Source organism: Manis javanica, chromosome 1 (genome assembly GCF_040802235.1).
Source record: "Manis javanica isolate MJ-LG chromosome 1, MJ_LKY, whole genome shotgun sequence".
Lineage (NCBI taxonomy): Eukaryota > Metazoa > Chordata > Mammalia > Pholidota > Manidae > Manis > Manis javanica.
Window position 1 is genome coordinate 162,320,806 of NC_133156.1, and position 15,213 is coordinate 162,336,018.

The following is a 15,213-nucleotide window of genomic DNA, read 5'->3' on the forward strand; positions in this document are numbered from 1 at the left end:
GCAGAGGGTCAAGGTGGGAGAGAGGGGTGTAGATCTGTTTGCAGTTGTTCAGTTTAAAGATGTTGAGAAAGAAAACCAAACACACATATCCAACAAAGCTATTGTCCCTGATTGTCATGAGTCACCTGTCCATGTGAATATGTGAATGTAGACTGGGGGGAGGGGAGCTGTAGACTGATTCATGCTGTATTTTTATTCTTTTCACATAGGGAATTTAAAGCACTTAACCATCAAAAGGGGCTTTTAAGGAATAGTTTGGGCCAAAGAGATTACATAAAACATTTAAAAAAGGGAACTTCTCTTTACATGATCAAGTAAATGGGATCTGTCTTTAGCCTCTTTTCCTTGATTCCGATTCTTTTATTTGGGATTTCGATCCCGTTTAAAGCGTGAAGTGGAGACAGCCCCCTCCGGGCTTCTTCCTTGGCTCCACTGCGGATAGCGGTGCAAACGTGGGCTTCTCCGGTCCTCAGCGTCTCGGTGGGAAAGTCACCGGTCCAGCTGTGGCACAGGTCCGGCTGTTCCCCGCATAAGGGAGGTGACAGGGCTGAGAATGCAGACTTCAGGTGACGCTCGAGTGTCCCCACGGCGTTAGCACCAGTTCTCTGGCTGGGCATGGAAGCTTCTGGCGCATAAGCCGTCGTGGCCGCGCTTCTCTGCGGGGACACAGTTCGCGTTCGCCGTCCCTGCCCGCGCGGAAGGCTCCCGCTCGTGGAGCACGGGTGGGCCGAGGAGTCCGGCCTGCGCCAGACCGAGGCTTCCAGCTGAGCCGCCCCCCGGGCCAGCACGTTTCCTAAGGCGGCCTCCGTAAGCAGGCCGGCACGTCTGTAAAAGAAAAGGGGAGCCAGCGAGGCTGAGAAGCCATCAGCAGCCCTTCTTCTCACACTGTGTCACAACAATGATTCACCTCAAGACAGGGCGGCAGCTTCCCTAATTAGCCTGGTGCCGCTCCGGAGCCACACGGTTATAAAAATCAACTTTTATCCAAATACACTCTCTCACCCATCGCGCCCACTCCCTCCAGCACGGGCCCGCGGGCCGCCGAATCCCTCACCGCGAGGCCGCGCAGGTGCGCGGGACGGCGGGCGCCTCGGCCTCCGGCCTCCGGGGTCTCAGCTGGACACCGCCCCGCCGGGAGCTCCGACGGCACCGCCGCAGGGCGGCGGGAGCAACCCGGGTGGAAAGGGTCCCCCGGGCACGCGGGGACCGCGGGCCGCACCGCCTCCCCCGCCCGCCGGCGCCCTCCCCCGCGAGCTCTGCGCCCCGACTCTGCCGGGCGGCGGCGGCAGCAGGAGCGCCGCGCCGCGGGGGAGGTGCGCGCGGCGGCCTCGGGCGAGCGGAGCGGAGCGCAGCGCAGCGTGTCCGCCCCCGCCGAGCGAGGAGCCCAGGCGAGCCGGCGCGCCCGGGCTGGGAGCGCGCGCCGAGGCAGGGCAGGCGCCGGCCGCCGGAGGTCGTACCCGCGTCCCGGTGCCCGGCCGCCGCCCCGGCCGTGGTGAGGCAGGCGGCCACCTGCTGCGCCGCCCCGCGGGCCGCAGCGTTCCCACGCCGGCGCACGAGCCTTTCCGGCGGGGACCGCCGGGCGCGCAGCCAGGGCGGGAGCCGTCCCCGCCGCCGCACCGAGGCCGGTGCCCTTCCCGCGCTTCGCCAGCCGGACCGCGCTCCGGGGCCAGGTACCGGGGGCGGTGGAGGTGGGCTGGCCGCAGGGCGTGCGCGGGCCGCAGACCGGGGGCGCGGGGGGGGTGGGGGGCCGGGCAGGGCGCCGACCGCGAGTCGCGCCGGGACGTCGGGCCAGGTGTGGGTGGCGAGGACCCACGCAGCCAGGTGCCCCTCGACCCAAGGAGGGGTGCTGTCCCCGCGGCCGCCCTGGGGGGCAGCGCGGGCCCCGGGGTCGACAGGAGCCAATGAGCTCAAGCTGGAGCCCAAAGTTTCCCTTTGCTCACTTTGCTGGACTTAACTTTGAATTGTGAGGCACAGCCTAGCAGGTTAACGCTTGAAGGAAATACGAGGGCAGAGGGTCTTGCCGGGTTTAAACTATTGGTACACAAAATAATTGTGCCTGTCTCTAATGGCAGTTGCAGGAGAAAATAGTGGGCAAATTCATCATCTGTCTTCCTTATGCTTCAGGTAAGGGTTTGTTACACAGGTTTTATTTAGGCTTTGAGTACAAGCCACGGGAAAGGGATTCTGGGCTGGATCTAAGAAATGTTCAAAATTTTAAAAAAACAAATATTTGTTGAACAAACGCTTGGTATCAGGCAGGACTTTGATATGAGGTTAACAAGTGATCAGAGCATAAGTAGTTACTCAAATGAGCTAACAATTGGCTTTTGAAATGCAAGTAAAAGGGAATGCCACCGTTTGAATTGGACTTGTGTAGGTACAGGCAGACAGCTGGCATCGTGTCACTGCTGAACACTTAATTTTGAGCCAGGAAATCCATCAAATGGGAGAAAAGCAGCTGAGTGATCCTTTTAGAGCCCACCCCACACCTTCCCAAGCTGATGTCTTAAAATATCCTACTCCCTTATTCAAGCCTGCAAGTTTCCTTCATTTACATAACGCCTGCACAGGACCGTGGAATAGAATGTCTGTAGACCCCTGGTATTCTCCCTGGAGCTCAGTCACCCTGGCTCACACCTGAGATGATGGACCATAGAGGTCACTCCTAAGAGCCCTTTGAGGTTATAAAATTATGAGCAGAAACATACCTAAGACAGTAGTGCCTGGGGCCCCTGGAGAAAGGCTGGTTTCCTGGCACTGCCCCAGGGCTGTGCTGAGCCATATTGGAGCCTGAGGCAAAAGGAAAAATTGGTAATACCCTTCCTGTCTTTATTTAAAATTGTGATATTTTGTACAAAGTGGGTTTTCTGTTAATTTTGATGTTTTTAAAATACTGCACTGAAACATTTATCTTACAGAGATTTTTGGTCCCCCCTTAAAATTTGTGCTTGAGCAAGGGCCTCTCCTGCCTAAGTTCTAGCTTGCCTGCAAGTCAAGTTCCTTGAGCTCTGTTGGCATCAGCTTCCTCACTTATAGAATTAGAAAAGTGGTCCCTCCAAGGATGTTGCACAGCTAAAGCACAGCATCTGGCTAATCCTAAAGGATGGCTGTCCTGTGTGTGTTGACACTCAGCTTAGTCATCCTGAGCTAGTCATGGAATCGTGCTGAGTCGTAGTTTGCCGCTCAGCAAGATGGGAGTAATGATAGCCGGCTTACAGCGACGCTGATGGGGCTAAATGGGGAATGTGTGTGAAGGTGCCTGGCTCTCCTGGAGGGTACGTTTTCCATGATGACTTGGTGGGCCTGGATTTGCCTTGGCACACGTGCAGCCACCTGCTTTTCCTCTAGAGGTTAGCCCTGTGGCTTGTCATGCACAGACACTCATCAGTTCCGCTTGCGTTGCGTGGAGACCAAACCCTACAAAAACGTTTCCATCAGAGTAGAGCTGCTTCCTGCCCAGCGTGAATTGTACAGGGGTGAAGGTTACCAGCCACAAGTTGTGATGTGCACAGTTTTTTTATAAGTGAACTTAATTTTGCTATCCAAGAAAATGACTTTGCTTCTCTTTTGGTATATTTGATCCCAGTTCATGGCTGTGATTTTTCTGAGCTTAAGTCAGGTGATATTATCTCAGTGACTAGTATAAAGCAGTTCAGTTCCTTGACAGTCAGTCTCTCGGTCTCTTGGCTCCTTTCTCTCCCAGGTGGTCTCTGGGCACCTGGGGAAGACTGTAGTCATGTCCGGGTATGGACAAAAGTGGCCTTTTGCTGGCCATCTGGTCTTCTTGCTGTCCTCTGATGAGTTTCCCCACCATGACCCATGACCACTGAGACCTTTCCCTGTTGCCAGTGAGTGTTGTCCGGCCAGTGTCACTGGGGTGAGCCACAGCTGGGGACCTGGCTTCTGCATCTGGCCCTGCATTTCCCCCACTCTGGGTCCTCTGTAGGTCTCTATTGAGCCATCAGGACCTGCCCAGGTTGTGCAGGGCAATGTGAGGACACCATTGTTGCTGTATGTGGCAGTCTCCCAGTGTCCCCAACAGGAAGCAGGACAAAAACTCCCCATGCTTTCCCCCTCAAGATCTCAGGGGTTTGCCAGCACTTCTCCTCCAGACAGGGTGCAAAGGGGCAGGGGTGGTCCCTCCAGGTTCCCCTCGTCCCAGTACCAGAAGAGCTTTTTTACTTTGAGTTGTGGGGCAAGAATCTTTCTTAGGTCTTCTTTCCTGTACATTGTGGCTTGGAATAAAGCTCTGGGCTCAAACTTCCAAGCTCTGCTCTTGATGTGTAAAGGGAATTTGAACATCTTCTATTAACTGCTCCCCATCCCTGGAGAAACCAGATGCACCTGGGGGAGGGAGGGTGGAGGCGGAGGGAGGGGGGAGCAAGCTAGGAAAACAGACAAGAAGCCCCCTTCCTCTCTTCCCCATCTTTCTGGTCCGGCTGACCTGGGTCATGTGTGCCAAACTTCTTATTACCTGAAAAGGACAGGAAAAGCTGTAGGACCTGCTGGTGATACTAGTCAGGGGCTGGGAGGAAATGAGGAGAGAGCAGCCTTGAAACTTTGGTGGTGGACGGGGAGAACAAAATAGCTTTCTGCTCACATGTTACTGAGCTCAGCCCAGTAAACCAATATCATGTGGATTAATGTCTGCTGAACAATCACCCCTGTTTATGCTGCTGCTTCTTTGTCATCCGAATTATCTACTGTGTGTTGGGCATTTACTAAAAGCAGTAGGAGAAATACAGAAAAGACCAAGTTATGATCGCTTTTCAGAGGCTTAGGAATTATTTGCAGATGAAGATTAGCCTTTATGAACCCAAGGCTGTACAACTAAGCCCTGAGTTTTGTTCCCATTCAGTGGGTGGAAGGTGAAGTGGTCAAGGAAGTCTTCTTGGAGGTCATGGACGTTAGGTAACATTAAGAGTTATCCCCATGGACGTGAGATGAAAGAGAGCTTCCTTGAACGCCTAGAGACAGACATATCTGGCCAGGAATGGCCTTTCAGGACCTACCCATGGCTTGGCTCTTCCCAGTGCATGGTTGTGTAGGTGCCTGCAAACTCTGGCTTGGTTGGTGTCATCTATAGGGAGGACGACAGGCATGGTCAGTGTTCTAAATTCTTTGTGTTTTCTCCAAACTGACTGGAAATCAGAGGAATTTTCATCTAATTCTGTTATTCTTAGGCACCTGCATCTGGAAAATCATTTCAAAATTTTAGATCAGGTAAATGATCCTTAAGACCCATTTGCAATTCTGAGGAATTTTCTTAGAATTCTGTGCATTAGTGTATCGTGAGCTCACTGGGTCACAGACCAGAAGATGCCATGTGAGTGCTTAGCAAACTTAACAGTGAACTGACGAGAAGTGATGGGGCAGGCGTGGCCTTGCAGTCAGCAAGGGGCACCTCCTCACCGGGGTTGGCCGCACAGACACTCACGCTGTTCCTGCACAGATTCCTAGTACGAAGGGCTCTGAAATATTTTTCTTACCAGTAAGGTATCTGTGGAAAGAAATTACAAAATGTACTTTTGAAAGGTGAAGAGTAGAAAGTTATTTATTTGCTCGTCTCCTCCTAGCCCTGTGTGTGGGACTAGTAGTTAAAGGCATGAAGTTTGAGAACTTCCAGAATACTTGCCTTCACCTCTGAGGCCCATACACCAATTTCTCCATGGTTTCTGCTCCCGAATTCTCATGTCTGTGGGAGACAACAGGGCATTGTCTGTGGAGTGCTAGTTTCCCAAGAAACTGCACTCGGAATGTGGGACGTGAAAATGTCACAGGTGCTTTACTTTCTTAAGCAGATGGCCCAGTTAATGCAGGCAGGCAGGGCTCTGGTTTAGTTCTGCCACCTCCAGGCCCTGCAACTTTGGGCACATAGGGGGTGGGGATTCACACACACACACACACACACACACACACACACACACACACACACACACACAAGCATCACTGGGGTACTGTATCAACAGAGAAAATGCTTCATGAATTATTTGTAGCTATTACTCTTCTATTGTCTTTCTTAGAAGGCAGAGGGACATTTATATAATTCCCAATTAGGACCCCCTCATAAACTACCCTACCACTCTAGGGTTCTTCTGCCTCTGAGCGCTGATGGCATTTTAGGAAAATGAGCAAATCTGCTGTACAGAAGCCACTGAGCAGAGCTGCTAGGACATATCAAGTGGGAAATCACCCTGAGGCAATTTAAAACAGACAGTGGGAAGCCAGGGGTCAGAGAGGGGAAGGTGACCAGGCGGGATTGGGTGCCGGCAGGTGGCAGGCCCTCAGCACCGCAGTCCTGGCCCCTGTGTCCCATGTTTCTCTGCAGGGCCAGTGTTCCCCACCAGTGTGTGGTTACAGGACTGGAGTCACTAGCAGCAGGGTCACCGGGGCTGGATGACACACACACGTTTGTTCTGTTGGCCAGATGCAGGGACAGTTCTGCCCTGACACATCTGTGGCCCTTGTGAGCCTGGGTTAGGGGACCGGAATGGGTGTCACCAGTGGGTGACTGGATCACCACCGGTATTAGGTTCTGCTTATATATTTAGTCTCATGCATATGAATAGAGCATAAATATTTAGTACCTTTCCAGAGTTTAGTGTATCATGAATATTTACTGCCCAGCTGCCATGGGTATATTTAGAGCCTCTCTTGGTCCTTCCACGCCTTTCTATCTCTGTTTATTGAACACATGCTCTACTATTTAACTATGGTTAACATATCTTACAAGAGGCATCCAGGCCCTTTGCTGTCTTTTCTTTAGAATTGAATCTTACCAGATAATATAACAAAGATACATTATAGAAGAGTACTAAATTAGTCTTTTAAAATCAGGATCCAAGCTGGGTGTATTTTTGTGAAGCCACTGTCCCATGAGGGTGGGTGAGCCTGAGGGGCTGGGACGTCAGGGACCAGGTGTAGGTCTGCATGGCTGACACAGCCATTCACACCCATTGTGGCTTCGCAGACAGCTACTGTCCTGTGTGCTCAGGGATGGCTTCTGCTCCGGGCGCCTCAGGAAGGAAGTGACCCGGGAGGACGCGCCTCAGGCGTGCCGGATGAGCCACTCTGAGCCTTATGACCTCTGCTCCCAACTCCCGGCTCCTTCTAGTTGCCGCTCCGGGGGCCGGGTGCAGCATCTGTGCCTGCAGGGCAGGGACTGGGGCGGTGGGCGTGGGGCCACACTTTGTTCCCAGCATAGGCTCAGACCTGGGTCTCGTGGGTTCTGACCACTGACCTGAGCTGGTCTGAAGCCCTGGCTCCCTGTCCACCTGCTACGCTGGGTTTAATAATTAACTTCTAGTCCTGAGATTCCTTCATCTTGCTTTAATACCTTAATTATTCATCTTTTCTTTCTCCTACTTTCCCCAAGGAGTGGCAGCAAGAACTTTTTTATGGGACCTTTCTGGATGGAGCCTCTGTGACTTAGAAGCTTCCTGCCGACACTGCTTATCAAAGGAGTAGGAGGAGGAGGGGCTTCGGGGCGGGTCAGACCCACCCTCCATATCTGAGCCGCATGGCCATACCACATCACCTCGTGATTCATTCTCTGTGTATTGGAATGATCTCTATACATGTATGTTTGGACGGTTGCTGGGTGTCAGCTGTGTGCACCATTGGAAATCAGATCTTTAAATCATCATGAGTTAGCATTTCCAGGACACTCTTGGGGTGAAAACAGGCTCTTAATATATGAACACAAAACATTTTGCAGATTTGAGTCACCCACGTTTGGAGGCTTGGCCATTGTCACCCTGTTACCTTCTGTGCCTGTGTAAGCAAAGACAGGTGCTCAAGTTGAGGTGTTCTGGTAAGCAAGGCACATCCTAGAACTGAAGTTACTGGGTACTTTTCATGGGCCCTTGAGCATCCCAGGGGCCTCCACAGCTGGTGGAGGAACCACAGTAGACCAGCTCCTGCCAGGCCAGCAAGCAGGGAAGGCCTGCAAGGTAGGGAACTTGGCACGGAGCAGGCCTGCAGCCATCTGGGGCTCTGAGTGGACTTGTGACTTGGCACATCGCAGTTGGGCTGCTCCTTGGCTGCTCCCTCATGTGGCACAAGGCCAGGCGCTGCCTGACAGTCTCTGCCACCCAGCACCCCAGGGCAGAACAGGAGCAAGCTCTTGATAACATTTGGGGACACAGCCTTCCAAACTTTTGTCTGTGCTGTGCCAAGTATACACCTCCACATGCACGCACAGCAGCATGTATTTATAGAAAGAGGCGATGTCTATATTGTTCTGCAGGCTGCCTTTTCAGAATTAGTCGTGCATTGAGCCTCTTTTCTGTGTCATTAGACATTCTCCCTCAGCATCAGTTCCTGCGGTGTGAGGGACTGCATTGTCGGCGGGGGGGTGCTCAGCTTACTTGCCCCACTGATAAACGTTGGATGGACGTTTACTTAAGTCATTTTCAGTGTTTTGCCACTCAGCTGACAGCACTATGACAAACATCCCTGTCTGTGCTCCTTTGCACATTTGTCTGGTTGGTCCCTTCAAAGTACCATCTTGGAAGTGGGTTTCCTGTATCTGTACAAGCCTCCTCCTTTGCTATGTCCTGCCTGAAATAATTTTTTTTTCACACCAACAATTTTTTTTTGAGATTTCCTGCATCTTGGCCGACAGTGTCTTCAGCATCTGTGTTACTCAGAATTCATCCTAGTTAGTTCAGGCAGAAGAGGATTTAGTGCAGGACGTTCAGGCCCAACAGAATTGTTGGTAGCCTGGCCCTTGGCCAGACCTGCAAGAGTGACCCTCAGAGCAACACTGCAGAGCTGGCTGGCCAAGGGCTGTTGTCTCCTACCCCAGACCTGCCCCCTGTGGGGTCCCACCTGCTGCTCAGCATCCCCACTGTGAGGCTGTGGATGTGGCCCTTGGGCTTGCAGCACCCCCCATGGGGCATCTGATGCCTTTGTGGTGGTGCGTGTGAGCAAAGATGTGCAGGAAGCCCTTCCACTTGGGGACCCTGGCCAGGAGGGAGGCTAGGAGTGGTCCTCGGCTGTCTAGCTCCCAGCAGGCAATGAACAAGCCAGGTAGAGTGAGTGGAATTTCAGCCTTTATTTATCTTTTTAGAATGTTGCACTTTTAATGTTATAGTTGCAGTGGGTGGAGGCGAGAGGCACAGAATTCAGCCTCGGGTATGGTGGGCCTGGTTCCTGTCTCCCAGGGTCAGTCACTGTCTATCTAGGGAAGGCCAAGCTTTGGTGTACTGATAAAGTTTTTATTTGAGTCTCTTCTCCTCAGAGCTTTCTGACGTGAGCTGAGCCCCTTCCTGTTCGCTCTTAGAAAAACCAGATTGGAAGCTTCCCCAGCCTGAGCTTTAACTAAGTAGCAAAGCAGGCGAAACCTCATGCACTTAGCTTCTGAAGCCCAGCCTGGTACACAGACCATATATATGAAAAGCCAGAAAGGCGTGGGGACTCCTTTGCTCTCTTTGCCCCTTGCCCTGTGGAGTTGCGTTAATGTTGAGCAGTACACAGTTACCAGGCGTGGGTAGGAAGCAGGACATGTTACTAACTTAATAGCCAGTTTTTTTTTCATAAGCCATAATTGATCAGCAGTCAATTTATGAACCGTATATTTCTCGTTGCCTCTTCAAACAGGCTTTTGTGCATAATTACTGTGAAATCAGGTGTTTGTATAGTTCCAGGCCCCCCTCTGAGTGGATTACTGTATTTTCAGCTGTTCAAGGAAAGCAATGCTGAGGAGGGATTCCATGAAAGACTGTCTTTAGCAGCCATCTCGGTCCACCACCAACCTGATGGTGCATGTTCTTCAGACCTTCAGATTGTCCTCTGCCTCTCCCAGTAAATGTTACTCCTTCAGAGATGGACTATTTAATACAACCTGAAGCTCTTTAGACTCAAAGTTCTGAAGGTGGTGGTGGAAGTGAGGAAGGTAGTGGGAGCCAGGTTCTGTCAGCCCAAGGTGGGACAGGGAAGCCTCTGGGACCAGTCCTTGGAGGGCCCAGCAGATGATGTATCTAGCAAGGCCCATCAAAGAAACTCATATCTTTTTTAAAAAGAGAAATTAATAGTGATTTGATATTTCCCAAATGATTCACCTTGCATTTCTACAGCCCCGTCTTTCTGTGAATTAAAAATAGGACTTAATTTATACATAACAGCTTTTTTTCCTTTCTTTAATGTTGAAGGTGTGTACATTGGTCATTTTTATGAAGTGAACTGTAGTAATTACTTTACCAGCCACAGGTATTTTTCTTTCTTCTAACCATATGAAATGAGATTCTGTATTTTATGTGTGTGTGTGTAGCGTATACACACTGGACGATCCAGCCTCACTATTGCATAATCTGCCCCCCACCCCGTCCGTCCCCAGTCCTGTGCTTTAAAACAATGAAGCTGTGAGTATGTGTGCAAGCGGAAGTGTCTCTTTCCAGCCCAGGAAGCCGATAATGTCAGAGCCCATCACTGTATTTACTACCTGTTGAACATTATTTTGAGTATCTTACCTTCGTCATCTCATTTAATCCTTACAATCACCCTCTGTACTTTATAAATAAGGAAACTGAGGCCCAGAGAAGGAAAGTAACTTGGCCAGGGTCCTTCAGCAGGTGAGTGGCAGTGCTGTGAACCTGAGGTCACTCCCTGTTTCTCTCAGGAGAGGATTTCCTCTGGAAAACAGACTCTGTTTCTCTGAGTGTGCAACTCAGGCCCCTACCCTTCTGCTCACACCAGTTCCAGTGGTTGTGGGTTTTATTGTTGGCCCTAGTTAGCTGACACCCCCAGGTGCTGCCATGATCGCTCTACCTCTCACTGTTTTTATCTCCTTTTTACAGAGGAGCAAACAGGCCCAGAGAGGTTCTGGGACTTACCTAATCACCAGTACACAGTGGAGCAGGGATTTGAACCCAGTGACCTTTCCTTGTCACCTGTTTTCAGCCTGTCTTGAACTATTAACTTGGACATGGCTGTGAAGTATCTTTATAGTCCACCTGGGGTTTGCCTTAATGGGGGTGAACACTCTTGGAAAATTATTTCCCAGGTGTACATGGGGCCTGGGGCATAGGACAGGCTTCTTATCCTGGGATCAGGTCCCTGCAGAGCCCACCTCCTTCCCTCCTGCCCTTCTGCCCATCTGCAGCAGCTCTTGCAGGAAAGGTGAGGAGGGGGCTGTCCCAGGTGGCTGTGGCAGGTGGACAGACACAGGCTGGGGGCTGGGCTGACCTGGATGCACACCCCGGCGGGCCCCTGACTGGGTGACTGTGGCACAGCCTTGGGCTCACTCTCCTCCTTTGTACACTGGGAGACGGAGATACCTGCCTCCTGGGGTTGCTGGGAGAAGCAGAGACAGCAGTTTATGTGGAAATGGCAGGTATGTTGTAACCGGTATACAAAAGTTAGTTAGAAATGACATTTTATTATAACTAAGCCTCATTTACCCCTCCTTTGTTTGGTTAAAACATTCTTGGTTAAAGTAGAATAAGGACATGTGACTAGGAGCTCTGGGTGCAAAGCCTGAGCCTCCCTTCCTCCCAATGTGTGGCCATGCAGGGTCCCCGTCCTCATCTGAACATGGGGTGCAACTAGTACCCACCTTGGGCGGTGGTTGTGTGGATGAACTGGGGCACTGGTGCCTGTAAAGTGCATGGCCCAGAGGAAGTGGGAAGTCACCCTGGCTGCCGAGGACTTCCTCACCTCCTGGAGGAGTCCAGGGCAGCTGGCTGCTGCCGTGGGACTCAGCCCTGCGGTGTGGGTGAGGGAGGTCGGGGTGGCTGTGTTCCAGGCACCCTTAGGTGCTTGAGGAGTGGGTCACCCACTAGTCCTTGGAAGAGACTTCAGAGTGGAAGTGCACTCCTGCTTGGAGGTGAGGGAAGGGAAGCTCGGGGAGGCGAGAGTGATGAGCCTGTCCCATCTGAGAGGCCTATGTGGCTAGAGAGGGAGGGGGTGGATGGCTCCCACCAGGGATGGCTGCTGATATGCACTGGGTTACTGTTCGGTGGCACCAGGGTGGCTGTGTCCTGAGCCTTTCTGGCTGCACGGGGCTGTCCTTAGTGAACTGAGTGCCATGTGCCGACACAACTAGCTGAAGGAGCAGATCCTTCCCAGACAACATCTGTTCCTCTTTCTCCCCAGTTCCCAGTAAACACCTCTGTTGGAATAACCTGTTGATAGTACAGCAGTTCTTTGCTGTGATGATGGACATAACAGCCTTTTGTACAAAGTTGTGGGGTAAGCTTCTCACTGTCAACCAAACTGGAATTCCCCCCTAAAGTCCCCCTAAGCAGGGGACTTGGTGTTTAGTTTCTTAAAGTCTGTCTTTTTCTCCTGAAGCCAGAGTTCCTGCTCTTTCCAAATACAAGGGTTCTTTTATAACACTGATAATTTGGGAAACCTGTCATATGACTTAACTATATTTTTCATGACCCACCACCAAGGAAAAAAAAAATATATATATATATACACAAAAAGACACTATGAGTTTTGACGCTCATATAGATGACATTGTATTTTATTATCATATCTACACATGAAGAAAACAGTCTATATATTCTTTGCAATATTAATAGGTTCTAGCAGGGGGTGCCCGGATCATGATGCTTCTGTAGTGGGATGAGGCTTCACCCCAGCTGTGAGACACAGTGTACTCTTCTACTCCCAAGTGTTTTCTTTTCAAGACAGAATAATTTTAAAAGAACCATATGAATTAAGAGAATAGGGTCTAAAATAGGTAACCAAACACGAAGACAGATTTAAAAGTTGTAGCAGACTAAATAACATCATAATTTCAATTAGTAATTACGGCTTAGTTTTTTCTGATTCTGGATTTAATTTTTTCTTAGTGTCCAGACATTAAAAGTGATCCCAAGACACTTCACTACTTCCAAAGGCTTTGAAGCGTCAGAGCCCAGTCAAGCTTTCGTATTGGAAATACACAGGTTGTCTTAGTCATGTAGGGACCGTGAGGCACCCCTGACCTCTCTTGTCCACCTGGACCTAACAGAAGGCCCTGGGACTCTTCCAGGCATGTCTCTCCCTCAAAGGCCCAATCTTGTGGAGGCCCTTGGCCTCTTATTCCCTGTGAAAGATAACTGGGTGTTGAGCTGAGTGTGGAATATATAGCTATAAGAAAACTGGGCAAAAGTCTCTCAAACAAACCTCTATCAGTTCATCCTAGCCTCACTGGTAAAAGTTCACTTCTGTTTATTCTGCTCAGTGTTCCTTCAAGACACATTTGCGGAGTCCCTGGTCTAAGCAGCAGGGGTGGTTACATTAGCATCAGGATAGTGTAGGTGACGGACAAGGGCAGGGTGTGGGGTCTGGGGCCTGGAGGCACTGGGTCCTCACGGGGAGTGTCCAGGAAGCTCTCGGGGCTCAGGGCAGGGCCGACTGGCCCAGTACACATGGGAGGCACAGTGCTGAGGGTCCGTAATGGTTTTAGGGGCTCACAACAATGTTTTGGTTTCTTTTAAAATCAGAAGAAAAACACAAACTTTAAGTTAAAGAAAATGTTTTAATGTATAATAATTATTCATCTTTATACTGATGCAATGGTAAAATACTTAATTTTTTTTTTTAGTGGGGAAGGGGCCCATGACGCAGAAGTGACTAGAGCCCAAGAAGGTCATAATGTGGCCCAGGTTGGGCATGCAACAAGGGCCCTCTTGACTTGGGGATGCCTGAGCAGAATCACAGGGTGGGGATGAGCCAGGGCTGGAAGCGCAGGTCAGTGGCTTGGCGCAGCAATGCGTGGGTGCAGAAGAGGGCTGGAAGAAAGGCAGGGACCCTAGAAAGCCTATGCCTTGGCCAGAGCCTGCTTGGTGGAGGCAGACATCCCTGTTTCTGCTGGTGCAGGACCAGGTGCCTGGACGCCCCAGACTTGGGCATCATGAAAGATAGATGCTTGGGAATTTCAGGACCTTCAGTGTCTCAGCTAAGTTGGACCGGTTGGATTTCTCAAATACAGGGTACTGTGTTGATTCCTAGGCTCTGCCTGGTCACTTGGGGCTGAGTGTGTTTCCTCAGTTGTAAGTAGGGGCAGTAATTCGTACAGGTGGGCTGGGAAATGAGATACTATGTGTCAAGTGCCTTCCTTGCCCTGGGCCTTGCCTTTTAGGCTTCGTCCGATGTTGGTTTACTTCTCCTTTGCCTGTCTATACTGCCTCATCCAAGGAAGCCCAAGGAGAGGGAGGCATGTTTACCTGGGCTCTACTTTGGCCAAGTATTAGCTAGCACCCCTGGGGCCTCCCTAGCCTCACCTAACAGGCTGACTTGGGAGGTCTGGGTGGGACCGTAGTTTGTGTTTGATAAGCCTTGCAGGTAAGTCTGCTTGTGGCCAGGGTTGAGAACCTGGGCCTCCACCTGAGTGTGTCTAGGCCGCGGTTTCCAGGGCCCGGCTCCCACCTTCCTGCGGGAGGGAGGAGCCCGTGACCTTATCTGGGGGAGATTCCAAGACTACAGCGCTGTGCTGGCCTGCATCCCATCCGCTCTGAAAAAGCACAGACACTCCTTTGTCCTTGGCTCTGTGGGCCTCCCTATCTTCCTGGAGTACTCCTTCCTTTTGGCTTGAGGAGTGAGCAGAGACAAACAGCTTCTCCACCCCCAATGTGCATGTTTCCAGTTTCCTCCACCTAGTTTGTCAGCACACATTTGTTGCAGCCAGGTGGGCAGCCCTGTGCTCTGAGGCAGGTAGCTTAGATGTGGGCTGGGCCTGCACCTGGTAAGGCACAGACATGGCAATAACTCGTACTGTAAAGTGGACTAAAATAAGGGCTATTCCAAAAGATGCAAACCCAGTAGGGGCTAGTGAGTTCAGATAATGCAGGTAGCATCGAATGGATGAAGAAGAGGGAATGTCATTTCTACACTAGGGAAGCACAGGGAGAAGCCACTCCAGGACAAGCTGCGTCTGATGGAAAGGGCGTGGAATGCTTGGAGGGCTGCAGAGGACAGAGCCTAGAAGTGGTAGGTTGCAGCTAAACTGGGGAGGCCCTGCATCCTGGAGGAAAGGGCTGGCGCCCCTTAGTGATGATGGCCCTGGGGGCCTACAGGGGTGACCACTCAGCAAAGACTTTGCGACCAGCTGTGCTGGGCATAGGGGAAGTTGCAGTGACAGTGCCTACGTGCAGAAGGTGCACAGTGCAACCTCTCTGCCCATAAGAAAGTCAGTAAATGTGATGGAGAATTCTATTCAGTATAGAATCAAAGATGGCATACATGGGGAGAGTATTAATAGAAAATGTATAGAAGAAC

The 15,213-nt window shown here is 51.1% G+C and overlaps 1 protein-coding gene across 1 annotated transcript in view; it reads left to right on the forward strand.

The window, feature by feature from the left end:
- The first annotated feature begins 1,458 nt into the window (after positions 1-1,458).
- The window catches only part of CRACDL (CRACD like), a 117,715-nt gene continuing 103,960 nt past the window's right edge, over positions 1,459-15,213 (forward strand). Inside the window, exon 1 of the mRNA XM_073239927.1 lies at positions 1,459-1,670. The gene's annotated coding sequence lies outside the window, so the exon portion shown is untranslated. The remainder of the gene's footprint in view (positions 1,671-15,213) is intronic.